Source organism: Ranitomeya variabilis, chromosome 5 (genome assembly GCF_051348905.1).
Source record: "Ranitomeya variabilis isolate aRanVar5 chromosome 5, aRanVar5.hap1, whole genome shotgun sequence".
Taxonomy (NCBI): domain Eukaryota; kingdom Metazoa; phylum Chordata; class Amphibia; order Anura; family Dendrobatidae; genus Ranitomeya; species Ranitomeya variabilis.
In genome coordinates this window covers 678,472,467-678,480,735 of record NC_135236.1, presented here as the reverse complement: position 1 = coordinate 678,480,735, position 8,269 = coordinate 678,472,467, and positions in this window count along the sequence as shown.

Here is an 8,269-nt window from a genome sequence, read left to right as displayed (position 1 = left end):
TATAATGGATCCCACATGGTTTTACCTACAGTATAAAGACCCTACATAGTCATCCATATAGTATAATAATCCCACAGAGTCCTTCATACAGTATAATGGCCCCACATAGTCCTCCATACAGTATAATGGACCCCACATAGTCTTGCATACAGTATAATGGACCACACATAGAGCTTTATGCAGTACAATAGTGTGATGCATGAATTTCATTTCTTTCTCTGCAACCTTTATCCATGTTGTGGAGACATGGGGTGTCAGCAGGTGCTCTAATCCCCTGGCTCAAGATCGCATGGCCCAAGGCTCATCCCACTGAACGAGCGCTCTCCTTTTATCATGGGCAGAATACTACTCAGACAACATGGGGTGAGGGTAAAACAGTGTGGCAATACTTTATTGGACAACAAAACTGACAATAACATATAGAACAGTCCCAATAAAATACCCAAGATGGTGAAAAATTAGAGTCTCACCCTTCCGCTGACTCTCCGGGATAAGAGCAGCTGCGACTCCGGAGCTTCCAGTACCGACTATCCCCACCTGTGAAACCCACAGAGAGGAGGTAACAACAAGCTTAGGAATCTGACAGTCCACTGAGGCACATGGCTAGGTGACCGGATGGTCACAACCTGGCTTCTCCGAATGTTCCTATGGAGCCTGTTGACCGGTGGGTCACAATCCTGGATTTCCCATATGTATCCATGGGGCTCAGGTGACCAGTGAGTCCAAATACTGGCTTCCCCAAATGTACCCATGGGTTCAATCATGGTCAATGGAGCAGGTATGTATTTTTTCATCTGTGACATGGTCCCCTAAGTTGGTATTCTGTAGAATATCAAATCAGTGACCCTCGTGACAGAGCCATGATGTCCTGTCTGTGGTTTTGTAAAGAGTCTCTGAAACTCTGGATCTATGGATCTCCTTGTGGAATGATAGAAATCCTTTTTTAAAACCACATCTGTGTTTCAGGTAATCATCCACAGGTCGAGGAGTTGGGATGAGTTTAACTCTCAGTTTGAGTATTTAATCAATTTGCATCATTCATCCTTCTCCGCTTTGCAGGTCAACAAACTACTTGACTTATACAATGGCTAATGGACAGATTGGCAAACATCTAATGTTCAATTACCCTGTGTCTCTATCCCTCAAAGATAGCAGACAATGAGCTTGAAGCAAACAGTAACTCCAGAGTCACATTCAGGCTAGTATGAACAATAGTCTGTTTCTTGAACAACCAAAGTAAGACACATAAATTCAAAAGTCAACATAAAGATAATAACGTATGTCTCCGGCCTACTGAATTTACGTCTGGATAATAAAAATTAAATGCTGAGTCATCACACATGTATTGGCCTCCCCTCCTCAGAGTATATCTTCCTTAGATATGGGTTCATTCTTACTGAATGTGCTTGCCTTTGTATGAGAGACGTGCAGGTGGCTTACCTTTGTTTTCCCTTTTTGAACACTTTGATTCTGTATCCAGATTCTGTTGTATCTTTATATTTGGATTTGGGCTGACTTCAGCCATTTTTTCAGTGTCAATTTTCTCTCCTGTTCTTATTTCCACTCTCAGGTCCGACTCCTCGCCAAAAATAAAACTATTGCAAATAACTGTTTGGGTTTAGGATTCTGTACCTTTTGCAATTCTCACTGTATCTGAGAAAGATTCCTTCCAGTGCTCTGTTTTGGAGTTTGTTTTTGTTCCTCAATAATAGACAAAAGCTTCACAATCAAGAACTCGGCTTCTCAGAAACTTCATTTGGAGTTTTCTCCGCTGTTCTGGAGAAGAGTTTCTGTCATTTTGAAGGGGGGCACACAGTTGGTTTGCTGTGGATTAGAACTGAGTTCTCTTTACCCTGAAATCCCTCATCTAAACAGGAGTCGGACAGGTGTAGGGTGTTGTGCTGTGGAGTTCGTTGTTTACTCATTTTTGAGACCGGATCCAGTTACAGACAAGACAGGAGACCTTGGGTTCAGTTTAGCAGGTTCAGCTTTACTGTTAAATTAAGTTACACATGGTTGTAGCATACAGATTGAGACAGAGTCCTATTTTGGTGATGTTCCCTTTGTTCTGTGTACTATCAATCCATGCCTCAGTTCTGCCCAACCTGCCCCCACCTCATCCTTCACTGTTGGTACCAGGGACCTTCTATCCGGCAGCACAGCTTTCCTGAAGCCCACCATCGTTTCCTTCCACTGAGACCCAACAGCCATCTTCCTCACAGGGAAGACAGAGATATGACACTCAATACCTCTTCTGGGCCATAGGCCCAAGACTGTCCCAGCATCCTCACTAACCTTCTGATGTGTCCTCATACTGTTGGGAACCTTTGCACTGATAGAACCTTTACGCCTCTGCAACATTCACTGTCTGATAAGCTGTTAAAACTGTAGTGTCTAGTCTCCCTCTGAACTCCACTCACACCTGACTCTAAACTGGACTAGATTCAATATTCTAACTAACTAGAAGCAGGAAATCCTTTTCCTATTAACTCATCTAACCCCTTCTAGGAGCAGCCTTAAGGCAGAGAAAACCAAGACACAAACCAGCCATAAGGTTAAATTGCAATATTCATTTATTAAACATATAACATACTATATTAATATCACACTTCACATTAACCCCCTTTTTGCCACAATGTCTTTTGTCACCTCCATATATGCCCCCACAGCAAAATATGGTCGTCCTCGACCATCAAACTACAAAACATAACACTCATAAAATACAGCACAGGAAACAGTCCAAAGCCTTCTCTTTCCTTCTCCTGTGAACAACATCCTTGTCTGTAACAATTTGCAAGCCTTTTGACTGAGTGTCCAAGCCCCTCATGGATGAGGCAACGGGCCTCATGGAGCAACCACCTACCGAGAACAAACTGGAAACTAGATCACTCCGATGTCTTGCTGAATCCGGATCATAAAAAACTAAAGACAGAAACATAATGATTGAATACCCTGCAGTAAATAAACAGCAATAGCGCATGAAAATAATATAGGGCACTTAGTTAACATGTTTTCTGATTTTAAAAAAATGCAAATGCCATCCCACCACTTCACGGTGACCCTGATTGGGTCAGTCCTAACTTTTAATATTACAAACCTTACCTTTTGTCCAGTGACATGTATGTGGATAAGGGCTGAGAAAGTCTGGGCCCAGCTAGTAGACACACAGCCAAGGGAGACCACATCAGTATAATAGCCAGCTCAAAGGAAAGGCAGGCCACTCCTTTATATGCACATGATGCAAACAGATTGAAAAAAAACAAACAAAAGGCATGAACTGGTATATAAACTGGTGTGCATGCAGCATGCAAGCGCACGTTCACACTAGCCACTGAACAGTAAAAAACAAAGACAGAAACATAATGATTGAGGCTGGATTATACTGGCTCAGATGATGGCCTGAAAAAGTATATGGAACTCGGTCACACAGGGAAAAAAAAAACACTGGCGAAGAACAACCAGGGACCTCCTCGAGATATCTACTTCCTCTCTTTCTTCCAGGCTTCCCAAGTGTTGGGAGATGAAGGTCGATCCCAACTCCAGGGTTGATCGGGAACCTTCTCTCTCCAGCGGTCGGTCTCAAGACAGTCCGGTCACGTAGATGAAAATTTGTGCACAATTATTGCCAAAGAGATAAATGTTTCGGCCACAGGGGACACCTCAGCACAAGAGCATTGATTTTCTACATCCCGAGTGAGAGTTTAAGTGTTGGAACAAGCACTGACTTTCTTTGGAGGTCTGGGTACCTCAGATGGCCGGACCATCGGCTGAGAAGGTGGGTGTTGGCACTGGTGGCGGTTGGCCCTCTTCTTTCCACTTCGATAGCTCTTCACTGGAGGCTTTTCTTGTGACACCCACAGCGTACCAGCCTTTATGACACCAGACCTTACAGAAAAACACCTACTCCCCGACGTAAAGGCTATGGAAACGGGAGGGCAATGTTTCACGCTTGACCATAGCCTGGTTATCTAACATTTAGTCTCCGGTTCCCTGTTCTTTAATAAACCTGTAACCTGTGTGATAGCTGAAATAGACTACTCGGTCCTCTGTACATTGGTCCTCGAAGGCCGCTCTCTTCGGACCAGCCACTCATTCCCAGGCTAAAGCGTCAGACTGAATGAGTTCCTCTACCATGTCTGGGAGCTCCCGCGGCCACCAAACTCAGGCAAAGCTGACCTCTCAGGAATTGGGGTGTCCCACTGTCCTCTATCTCAGTCAAAGGTCACGGGCTGAGCCTGTTGCAGTGATGCGGGGGCAGGTGGCGAGGCTTCCTCCTCCTTTTCTTCCTCAACCTCTGGGCATTTTTTCTGTGGTATTGAAATCACTGAATGCTAGGTTCATTGCAGGACAGTTCACACACGTGTCTTCATCTTGTTGATGCTGTAAACAAAATGACACTGGTGAGTCACTTCCTGTGCACTTCCCGCCCGATAGACTCAACCCTTCCGGAGGTAGCACCAATGACGCTGCAGACACCTCCACTGTCCCTCCCCGTGACTCCACCTCTAGACACACCGCCCCTCTTGTCATCTTTTACCAGGTGAGGCATCTCTTCCTGGATCGCCTCTTTTGCTGTGACGCTCCACTATTTCAGGGTTAGTTCTTTGATCTAGTACACTTCTTGGAGGTAATCTTTTTAGTCGGCCGGGCACACTGTTTTCTCGCTGTTGGACGGTGACCATTTCCACAATGTGCAGGATCTCCCATCTTCAGCCCTCCTGTAGTCACCATCTTTTGACTCACGCTGCTGTCCGCCATCTTGGTAATCATGCTGTCATCCACCATTTTGTAGCTCAAGTTGTCTGCCATTTTGTTCGCCTATAAGGTGCTAAGTTCTCTGGTTTCTTGCTTCTTTTTTTTTTCTTTGATTTTCTCGTTTTCCAGGGCCTGACCCTGCTCACAGGGCCACTTGAAGGGGAACACAGGGCCAGTTTGCCGTGGGCTGGAACTGAGTTCTCTTTGCCCTGAAAACCCTCTTCTAAACAGGAGTCAGACAGGTGTAGGGTGTTGTGGTGTGGAGTTCGTGCTTTACTCACTTTTCGTTCGGGAGTACTTGTTACCTCCCCATCTATGGGATCCGGCTACAGACAAGACAGGAGACCTTGGGTTCGATTTAACAGATTCAACTTTACTGTGCAATTCGGCTATACACGGCTGCAGCATACAGATTGAGACAGAGTCCCTTTTTGGTGATATTCCCTTTGTTTTGTGTACTATCAGTCCTTGCCTCCATTGTGTCCCACCTGCCCCTGCCACAGCCTTCACAGTTGGTACCAGGGACCTTCTATCCAGCAGCACAGCTTTCCTGAAGCCCACCATTGTCCCCTTCACTGAGACCCATCCGATATCTCCCTCACAGGGCAGACAGAGATATGACAATACCTCTTCCGGGCTCTAGGCCCAAAACTGTCCCGACGTCTTTTATGAACCTTCAGATGTGTCCTCATACTCTTGGGAGCCTTGGCTCTGGTAGAACCTTTTTGCCTCTGCTTTATCCTCTATCTGAGAACCTGTTAAGCCTGTAGTGTCTAACCTTCCTCGGAACTGGACAAGACTCCAAATTCTATCTAGAAGCAGGAAATCCTTACCTAACCCCTTCCAACTAGTGGGCTAATCCCAAACTGTTAACTCTATAATACCCTGTGTGATGCAAGCTATATCCCTATGCTGGTAATGGTTCCCCTGTTGGACAGGTCTTCTCCCATTCCCAGGGACAGCCTTGAGGCAGAACCTCCAGGAGAACCGAGACACAAACCGGCCATAAGGATAAAATACAATATTCATTTATCAAACATAACATATCATATTAGATACTAGCATATCACACTTCACATTAACCCTCGTGTTGCCACAACATCTTCCGTCACCCCCCCTACAATTGAGGTCCTATAACTTGTTGCAGATTTCAGCAGAATCCTCAGCAATCAGACATCATGGGAAAATGAATGGATTTACTTGTGACTTTCATCAACCATTCACATCATCATCATCATCACAACATGGAGGATTACAGGATGAGAACATCCACAGACAAAAAACCGAGCGGCCATACAATGCAGTCCATACTAACTATAGTACATGCATAAGTCCTCCAGGATAAGCTGCAGATGAGCTATTACTCAAGCACAGAACATTGATGGGGTATATGCCAATATCCCTGCTGGTCTAGGGTAGTGAGGGGTTACTATTATTATCTATAGTGGTCTATCGTATTAACATAGCTATTACCAGCATTTCAGGTAGAGACTGATTTAATGCCAGCATCCTTGTCCCTGGCGGTCCACAGTAGTAATAAGATCAATGCTACGATCCCTGGTGGCCTAGAGTAGAGCTGGGGATAATGCTATTATCCATAGTGATCTGTATTGCTGACACAGCTATTACCAGCATCTCAGGTCTTCTAGACTGGAGATAGATTTAATGGCAGTATCCCTGTCCCTGGTGGTCCAGAGTAGTGATAAGGTTAATGCCTATAATTCTGCAGGTCTATGGTAGTGTGGAGTTAAGACTATTATCCATATTGATCTGTAGTATTGGCAAACCTATTACCAGCATTCCAGGTAGAGATTCATTAAATGCCAGTATCCCTGGTGGTCCATGGAATGGAATTAATAATGGAATTATTGCCAATTGTCCTGGTGGTCTAAGGTTGTGGTGACTTAATCTTGGTTTCATGCTCCAGCTTTATCCTCACTGTTTATGATCACAATTTGTTCCCTCTTCTTGCACTTATGACGCAGATTTTGGGCAGTCCTGAAGATGAGTACAGATATGTCTGTCGGCCCTTTATCCTTCGGCCCTTTATCTGCCAGCCCTTTATCCCACCGGTCCTTTAGCTGTACTTAGTAGGTAGTATGCAGACAGCAGGGGTTGATGCAAAGACTCTACAATTATGGATGTACCCCATGGGGCATAGCATAGACCTCCACTTGTCCTGAGAGGGCGCGGGGGCAGCAGATCACCTCCCGACCTCCTTCTCTACAATCGGACCTTGTCACCCATCAGAATTGGGCACCGATAGACCCGGCCTAGTCAGCTGTCAGAGTTGGGCTCCTGATCGCTGTGACAGAAGCTGACTCTGATTCATTTTGCCATGGCACGACCTGCGCTGACAGCATGCTCGTTGGCTCGGCCTCAGTCCTTCTTTGGCAAGACATGGACTTGGCTGACTTTGCTGCGGACACTTTTCGCAACTTTTTGGCCGAAGGTTCGACATTTGTAGAACCTGTCTTTTCCAAGTTTAGCGATCGTGAGCCACATTACCAGAACGTACTGCGCCCCGGTCTCGGCACAGACGCGTCCCATTTCAGATTTTATCGGGGGCTGCGCTCGGCCGGCTCACCCTTTTTGCATGCAGAATAGATTTTGTTATTGCTCCTTGGCATGGTGCCTCTCACCCTGGGCAGAGATCGGCCATTCCTGCTCGTAAATCCAGTGCTTGGGGCCACTCCTTCAGGACCTGACGCCCTCCCAAGAAGACGAATGAGTGAGACTTGGCAGGACGTCTCCAGCAAATCCAGCTCTGCAGATCAGCGCTCCCTTTGCTCCTGGGGGAGTCCGAGCTTCGGGCCTCGCGCTGAAGCCACCGTGGGAGCTCAAAGTCCTGAGACATAAATTCTACATATGTGTGAAATGAATCTTTTCATCCAAGTTCTGCTCAGTTTTTTCTACTTTTTTTCTCCGCTGCTGAAAAGCCATCATTGATAAAAAAAAAAAATAAAAATGCAATTTGAGGGCAGCAGAGCCGAGTGTGTGGGGGGCCCCCAGCAGAAGCATGGCTCTTTCTTCTTCATGGCGTTCACCTGCCCGGCTGGCCTCCATCACATTTCTCGATCTGCATCGGTCATGTGATTTCCAGACTCTCAGCTCGGAAAGAAATATTGGGAAGGAGACTCAAACATTCGAGGGAACAAACAGACAAAAATATTTATGGCAAATAGCGGGATCCCAGCTATAAAAGGTCCGGCCAAGAAAAGAGCCGCGCTTTATATAAAGAACCCCCCAAGGTGAAAAGTACGACTCACCGTATAAAAGGGAAACAGTCAGCAAAGGAAAGAGGGGGAGATCAGCAGCAGTCATAAGGGCCACCTCACTGCTGCTAAATGGCTGCAAGTACAGGCAGCAGAATAGTGAGCGCAGCTCCGGGATATAATACAGGATGTAACTCAGGATCAGTAATGTAATGTATGTACACAGTGACTGCACCAGCAGAATAGTGAGTGCAGCTCCGGGATATAATACAGGATGTAACTCAGGATCAGTAATGTAA